We start from the raw sequence: 8880 nt of genomic DNA on the forward strand, positions 1-8880 counted from the left end.
AGGATCATCAAAAAACATTACTGTTGACAACTTCTTTACTAGTGTGCAGCTGGCAGAAGAGATGCTTCAGAAGCAAATTACAGTGGTGGGAACAATCAAACAAAATAAACCAGAAATTCCTAATAGATGAAACCATTTGCCTCAAGACCAATTCATTCCTCTTTGTTTGCATTTAGAGGTGACATTACAATGGTGAGTTATGTTCCCAAAAAGAAAAAGTTTGTAGTTCTCATTAGCACAATGCATCATGACAGAAACACTGCTGAAACTCATGCAAAAAAGAAACCAGATATAATAATGTTCTATAACTCTACGAAGGGTGGAGTAGATCAAATGGACCAGAAAATTCATTATTACACTTGCAAGAGACAAACAAGAAGATGGCCATTTGCATTATGGATGAATATGATGGATGTCGCAGGAATGAACAGTGAAATTTTATTTTCTGCCCAACATCTGACATACCATAGTTGAAGAAGTGATAAAAGGCATTTGTTCCTAAGAGATTTAGCAGAGGAAATGGTAACTCCGTATTCAGATCCCTAATCTTCCAAAGAAAATCGTTGATGCCATGCAAAGATGCAGTGTTCAAAAAGATGTCATATTGCCGAACCAACTACCTGTTCCAGGAAAAAGAAGAAGATGCAATTATTGTCCATATAATAAACATAGAAAAAGTGCTATGATATGCATTAAGTGTAAAACCAACATTTGTAAGGAACATAGTGGCGTTCTTTGTGCTTCCTGTTTGTCACATGTTGAAAACTAAGAAAAATGCAATTTTATGTGAACAATGAACAATAACTTTTTGTTAAAATATTGTCTATATACATAATATTGTGAATAATGAGTATGTTTTAAGTTAAGAAATTGGCTGTAATAAATGTTATAAAATGTAAACTGCAACTTATAAGTGGATTAATAAAATTATTTGTATATGTTGGATGTAAATGGATGTAACTAATAAAAATTCACTCTTAGAGTTTTTTAAAAAATTAATAAAATGTTAATCAGGCCCACCAGATCCTGTTACTGTATCTTAGGAATCTTTCAATATGACAATAAATTTGACAGAAATAAATTTAACTCCAAAGACTGATTATATGAAAAGAGGAAAATTTTAAATTAGGGCAGGGCCTTGGAGGCCCTGCATATGCATTCATGTGTGCTTTCGGCCCGGTGCATCCTAGGGTTAATGAGGAAGATGTCTAGGACGGTAAACACAGGCACGCTATTAACAATGTACTATAGTCTAGTCTACCCCCACTTACCATACTGCATTTTAGTCTGGGAAAATACTGCACATATGAATATCTATAGATTAGTGAAGCTTCAAAAGAAGCCTATTAGATGCAATGCAAATCTGACTGTAGCAGTTAATTAAAAAAGAAAAAAGATAAGAAAAGAAAAAGAAAAAAGGTTGAAAATGTGGGAAGAAATCGTAAGTGAAAATGTTTTTTTTTTTTTTTTTTTTTTAAATCGTTAATGATCGCGAAAAAAGGGAAAGAAAGAAAGAAATGCAGGTCGGACTTTGTATTACAGAAAAGCTATAGTTGGGGTGGTCCTTGTGGCGTTTTTGAGCAAAAGTTAAACCAATTTCCACTACAAAAATTATTGGAAAGAAACAGAGAATAACAAAATGTAACTGACAGGGGGAAATGGCGTAGATAAGAGTTCATCCTTTACCCAGGTTAACTTGTCTTCTTTCATGCGATGTCCAGGTCTTCAAAAATCTCCTTCATTTCGGCGTGAAAAGTCTGCTCCGAAATCTTGCAATCGTCCAGGAATCACTAATTTACACCAATTAAAATCATCTTGATACTGTATGCAATTTAATTTACTTTGCTACTTCCATCCTCCGAATTTCTTAACAACTTCCACAATATGTCTACACATTAAAATCAGATTAAGACTAGCTAATAAGTTTTTTTAACGTCTTCATCAGATCACGTCTGCCTTAAGCTTCGGCTATCAAGGGTCAATCAAGAAACGGATAGAAAAACAAAAAAGAGTTACAATTTTAGTATTTTCTCTGCCGCCGAGCGCTCATACCGTTGCGACGGCACAATTCATGTCTGAGGGAACAAGTGCAGCGCGGCAAAATTCAAAGTCCCGCTACATGACCCTATGACAATCCTGCAGCAATAAATTCAGGGAACCTAATATCATTAACAGTCCCTTCATTATCTAAATTGGAAACAATTATGCATATGAAAGCAAACAGTACCATCCAGTAAAATAGATATATACACAATTACAATACAAGAAACAAGGATGATTATCATCTATAAAGGAAGTGGCTCAAGTTATCCGAAAATTATCCTATAACAATAACTAAGGGGTGCATTTTACACAATAAATTGTTATCTAGAATAAGAAGCAATGAAAATAGATCTGTTTTCAGAAACAAATCTAAAGTTTATTTGGTCTCCTTAGCCCTACATAGTTTAAATGAATATCTAGAAGCTAAACAGTAGAGAGGAGTTTGTTCAAGCAGGGTGGCCATCATAAAATGTGTATCCACAAGCCAATGAGCACAAATATAAAATATATGTAGTGTCCTATTATATAAGAATGGTCCAGCTGCTGCTTGCTCTTTTGAAAGACATGCTGTTGTAAAGTGAGGCTGCCAGACAGTAAGACACCAGAGATTACTCAGTGCCTGGTGCTCACTATTGAAGTGTGATGGTAAAAGTATAATAATGTGAAACTGTAAAGGCAAGCATGTGATTATAGCGTTGTCTTGAAAGTGTTAATATCCATGTTTCCGTCTATTTCAGGTTATGTTAAAGGCACTTTTTTTAAGTGATTGAGCACTTATTATTATTATTATTATTATTATTACTAGCAAATGTCCACACTGGAGAACGATAAGCAAGCGATTTTCAAACTCTCATAGGGTTCTTCTTATTTGCTCAATATTTCTTCATTTTCTCCCGAAAGGCCTTCTTTCTTTCTTCAGTCCACTTAGGTTGGTACGGGTTTGGTTCAATCTCTGGAGTAAACTTTGACTACTTTTGCTTCTGAATTTCTCACTGTCTGATGTGTTTGTTACATCAGTTTTTGCTTGTATAAAATCCTCCTTAACTTCAGTTACCCAGGGTACTGATGCTTTAAGTGATGTCACACAATTTAGTTAGCCTCTTTCCAGGTAATCTATCTAGGTACCCATGAAACTTCATTCATGTCTTTCCAATATAAATTTTGATGTTTGATACTTTTTCTTTTGTCTTCACATTTTTTTTTCAGTCGGTATCCGTTTAGTAAGTATCGCGGTCCCAGAATTTTTCTAATAATCTTTCTCTCTACTTTCTTAATTTCTGGTAAATGTAATTTTTGCTTCAATGAGAGTGTTTCACTTGTGTATGTAACTGTCAGTTTGATAACTGAGTAGTAGTTTGTGATTTTACACAAGCCTGAAACAAATTCTTATGCTTTTCTGATTTTTTTTTTTTTTTTTTTTTTTTTTTTTTTGTCCTGTTGGTTCAATAATGTCACTGAGATACTTGTGTTTGACCCTGCTGATTTCACCACAGTTTACTTTCAGTTTCAGAACATCTAAATTGGAGCACATGAATTAAGTCTTCTCAAAGGACATCTGCAAGCCAACCTTCCCCGCACATTCTTTGAGGGTCTCAATTTGTTTTATTGCTGTTTCTTCACTGTCCGTTAGGATCACTAAGTCATCTGCAAATGCTAAAAATCAAACATTCAGTTTTCCTTGGCCTCTTCCTAGTTCAATTGGCTTTCAAAAGTTTTGATTTCTTAGTTCCATTTCCCAGTCTTACATTACTTTGTCTAAAACAATGTTGAATAAGAGTGGCAAGATCCCATATCCTTTTCTTACCCTTGTTTTAACTAAGAAAAATTTCAAAATTTCATCTATGAATTTAATTCAGTGTGTAAAAAACAAAGTCAAGTTACAATTCTTTGACAGCTTCTGCATAACAGAGTACGAGCGCAAAGAAAATGAAATCTTATATATTAATTTTCCCTCATATGTCCAAGCATGTTCTTGTTGCACAAACACAATGAAAGGTGGACGATCATATATTTATGTTAAGAACGGTATTGAATTTAAAGTCAGAAATGACATTAGGCCTATCTTATTATGTACAACAAAGACTTTGAAGTGGCAGCAACTAACTATATTATTTTTGTACTGTTCTCCCAGTGGTAATTTAGAGATATACTTTTCAAAACTTATACAAAGCCTATAACTAGCATTGACTCTGAAACATAACATTCTTTTGCGAGGGGACTTTACCACGAATACAGCTAAAACAGATGACACCAGTAACACATTTCTGAATATCCTACTTGGTTTTGGGATGTCATCTCTAGTCAGCTGTGCAAAAAGAATAATCACAGATTCATCATCTACCATTGGCCATGTAGCTACAGATGTAGGCAGAGAAAACTGAGATGTACTTGTTAAAAATCTGGTACTGTCAGACAATCTATGTCAGATTATAAAAGTAAAAGCTTGTGTAGAAAAAGAATCCAAACTGCATGTATATAAAATAGTATACTCTCCATCAGCTTTGCAAGAATTTTCCTTACAGTTAACAAATGAAAGTTGGGAAGGAGTTAATACAGAAACTGAAGTGAATAGGAAATTCTCCAATTTCATGTCTGAGTCTAAACTAAAATTTGAAGAAACATTCCCCAAAACGTTAATTCCAATTTCCTATTGCAAAAAAAAAAAAAAAAAAAAAAAAAAAAAAAAAAAACCCAGCCAATGATAGGTTCATAAATTTAGCCAATAATAAAAGTAAAGCTGCATGACCTATAGTGAAACAAGAAGCAGGAACATGAAGCAGATGTGTACAAACACACAAATAAAGAACAAGGAAAACTTAGCAAGTAACCTTAAAGAACTAGCAAATACTTTAGCAGTATTGCAACGAAATTACAGAAACATCTTCCAAAAAGTGTTAATCAACCAACACCAAAGCATATAGCTAACTCAGTGGTATTGCTTCCAACTGTTAACGACAAAGTACGGAATGTTGTAAGGCAATTAAAGAACAAAAACTTGGCAAATGTAGATGAAATCCCAATGTGTGTGCTGAAAATGTGCATAAATGGTATCAAAGCTCCACTAACGAAAATCATAAATGAATCCTTCAAAAGTGGTTGCTTACCTGACTATCTGAAACATGCAAAAACTTTACCAGTTCACAAGAAAGGTGGCGTAGAAAACATTGAGAACTACAGACCATGAGAAAAGCTACGTAACTGGCCTTTACTTAGACCTGTCTAAAGCATTTAACACAGTTGATCACCAGACACTGTTGCATAAGTTAGAGGCTCTAGGAGTAAGGGGAGTGGTTAATAAATGGTTTCATTCATATCTAGAAAACAGTACAGTCAGCAGAGATCCCAAGACTCCAGTGGATCAAAGTACAACGAGAAACATATATCGGATCCACAATATATCAATACTGAGGTTCCTCTAGGAAGTGTAGTGGGCCCAGTATTGTTTCTGGTACACATAAATGATTTCTCACAACATATCAGCCAGGGAGCGCTGATGACAGCAACATATTAATCACCAGTAAGACACCAGCACAAATGCTGGAAAATTCTACTGAAGTGCTGAGGGAGGTCTACAAATGGTCACAGGAAAGCAAAGTAACACTTAACATAAAGAAAACAAATACAATATACTTTGGAATGAATGACTAATAATTTACATTTTGCTAATGTATAACATGACCACATCTATACAATGAAAATTGTCAACAGATGGATTAAGAAAGAAATAAAGATATTTAACATATGCCAACAGTATTTTTAATTAAATGCTTCCTATAATGTGAATAAATATTTTCAACAAAAGCATTATAACCCAGATGATGACTACGAACAAGAAGGAAACAAGCAGGATACAAATATAATCAGATTTCTTGCAGTTTTTATTACAGTAGCATACAGACTCATGAATCACAGCCCAGAATTTCACAAAACAGAGTGCTTAACAGTGTCAGCTATGTAGTAATTATCACCATAAAACAAATTGACTTACAGTAATTATCACTGTGTTTTTCTGTGCATTATGGAAATCATTTAGAGTGAATATCAAATTGATCTATTCAACAAGACCATTGATGAATTCATTAATATGTCACATATTTAATAAAGATAGTCATTTACACTTAGTTCTTTGTGGGCTATGTCTGGCATATGAACACATACTAAACATCACTACTACACAACACAACAAGGTATCAACATTCATCACCTGCAGCTTGTGAATGACAATACATGACATGAACTGTTTATCATAGGGAAGATTGTCATTGTGGGTAATCAGTCTATGCAGCCAATATAACAACATTAAACAATCTTGGACGGTTGATTTTTACTCAGTAAACTAAAATGGAGTGCATGTACGCACGAAGATTGTACATGAGTGGCCAAAACCGATCCTACAAATAACCAAGCAGCACATTGTTCTAGAACACCATCACACGCTGGCCTTAACAGCTATCAACACTGCTGTTCAAACTATAACCATATACTGAAAGTTGTTAGACTGGATTCTCAGCGATTTATTCGCGTTTTAAGTTACTACGTCTATGAGCAGAAAATGCACATTTCAGATATACTGTGCAATATGAATAGATTACGTGTATTAAAACTATTGCTGTTCTACATGTATACGATTATCGAATATAATGTCTTATATTACGTACCTACCTAAGTTGCTCCGACATAAACTTCTAAAATCTTGTTATTAGTGTAGCCACAAGTCGAGGAGCTATGACATTGACAATTGTTGCAGTGTCACAGCACTAAGGCAAAAACACTTTGTCCTTCTTCTACCTTCGTACGCAACGATATCGCTATAACTGGAAAGATGGTATCACAGGCATTCTGAAACGAACTATTCCCTGATAACGATAAGCCAGTCACCTCCATAGTCACCTGATTACTTTGACAGCCACGTTATCCAAAACAAACAACAAACACTCGAAATTAAACTCTGGCCAACTATTGCTCTCTGGTCAAAGTTCATGCAAAGTTCACTGAAACAGCACGGGATTGTATTAATAAAAAGCTTTCACAATTGCTGTCAAGTAGACTGTGCTGTCAAGAGAGAATGATTACTTATTTCGACAATGTAGATGTCCGCTCTCACTGTTTCGGAAATGTTAGTATGTAGTGAAAACACCAGTAGAACAAGGGTGTGGGAACAAGCTAGCGACCAGTGAAGTGCATTATTTATTCCTTAGAAGAGTAACTGATTTTGAGAGTTGGATCTTTTTTTTTTTTTTTTTTTTTTTAGAGCTGTCTCTTCCGACTGTAATCAAACTAAATAAATGTCTCGAAGTACGTGTGGGTTTGATTTCTGAGTTACTTAATTGGAGGCCCCGAAAACAAGAACGGCTTAAGTCGCAATAACATGTTTCGAATTACATCAGTCAAACATGGAAGGTGCAAACATTTTTTTACAAACCGTTGGTGACGAGATCCGGCTGCAGCTACAAGAGATTGAAGTCTTAGAACTGTCGATGCTGAGAAACGACGGTAAGACGGACACGACGAGATCACAAACTCCAGCGATAATTGCCGCGCCGCTTGCGCACACCCACACCGAAAATTTTATGCGTGCCGGTTCGTTCGTGTCAGGTGCGCTGCGTCTACAATTGCGGGCTCCTCCATTTACGCCCACACAACCGCACATAAGGTTTGTGATCTTGGAAAACATTTTCGCAGAACAACGGATCACAGAAGGCCGTGAACAATTTACGCTGGCAATTAGCAATTTGGACCAGAGAGTGACGACAACAGTTTCCAGTGTGATTCTACACCCACCTCATCAACAAGCATACCTCGCCCTGAAGACTTCCCTAATCACTCGCTGCAGGAAGTTACCCGAGCATAGACTTTCACAAGTTCCTTACCGGGAGAAACGTGAGAACAGAAACCAGTTGGAATTTTAGAGACATTTGTGAGCGATAGTGGACTGTAGCGTAATATCTAATGAGCTGCTGGTACATATCCAGCGACAGCAGCTCCAGTCTCAAGTACAGTTGACATTAATATCGTATGAACGTCAACCGCTGGATAAATACTATCGTCATAGCAGTAGGTGACAAACATGCATCGGGGTTTTTGGAGGAGCCGATGCCGAATTGTGTGCCGCATCCTATCGACAATCACGACATCGCTGGGGAACTCCGCATATTATCGACAACCACGACATCGCTGGGGAACTCCGAGAGTTGCGGACCACAATGGGAAGAACCGTCAAGCAATTACAGAACTCGTAAGTTACGGACGGACTCCGATAAGAGGACGCGGTCGCGTCGTTCATCCAACCTTCTGCCGTTAGACGGCACGTAAGGTCCAGCTACTATCGGTGACATCTTCTGGTACTACAGACGGGTCGGCACCGATGCTACAAAGTGCACGAAACCTTGGGAGTACTCAAATGGCAAGGGCAGGGCGAATTAGGCGCTAGGGACTGCGACACTCACAAACGGCGCCGTCGACGTAAGGACTAAGGAGTCTCATTGCAGCAACGCTCAAATGGACACACGCCAAAGGTAAGGCCCATGATGGCATGCTTACTACTTTTCCGACGAGTCGCGGCACGACAACGCGTCGGTTGCACGTGATTGATAAGATTCAGGTCTAAGATTTTTAATATACACTGGTTCAGAGGTCAGCACCCTTCCAGTCACTGGCACAGTTAAGACGACGATACAGGAGCCCTTACAGTTGTTAGCCTTGAACAGCTCCAGCATCAACACGTATGATGCAAAGATATGACGGTAGACATTGGTTTTTCGACTCCGTACAATTGGAGTTTCGTGGTGGTAGACGTTACAGAACCCATATTAGGTGATTATTTTCTGTCAACTTGCA

General features: G+C 37.0%; 1 protein-coding gene across 2 annotated transcripts in view; it reads right to left on the reverse strand.

Annotated features, from left to right (window-relative positions):
* Positions 1–7014, reverse strand: part of LOC126417668 (phytanoyl-CoA dioxygenase, peroxisomal-like) — a 71504-nt gene extending 64490 nt beyond the window's left edge. The window contains exon 1 of one of the 2 annotated variants that reach the window (XM_050085138.1): positions 6702–7014. The gene's annotated coding sequence lies outside the window, so the exon portion shown is untranslated. The remainder of the gene's footprint in view (positions 1–6701) is intronic. The other variant, XM_050085137.1, reaches the window with a different exon arrangement.
* Positions 7015–8880: the final 1866 nt, after the last annotated feature.

Source organism: Schistocerca serialis, chromosome 1, assembly GCF_023864345.2.
Source record: "Schistocerca serialis cubense isolate TAMUIC-IGC-003099 chromosome 1, iqSchSeri2.2, whole genome shotgun sequence".
Lineage (NCBI taxonomy): Eukaryota > Metazoa > Arthropoda > Insecta > Orthoptera > Acrididae > Schistocerca > Schistocerca serialis.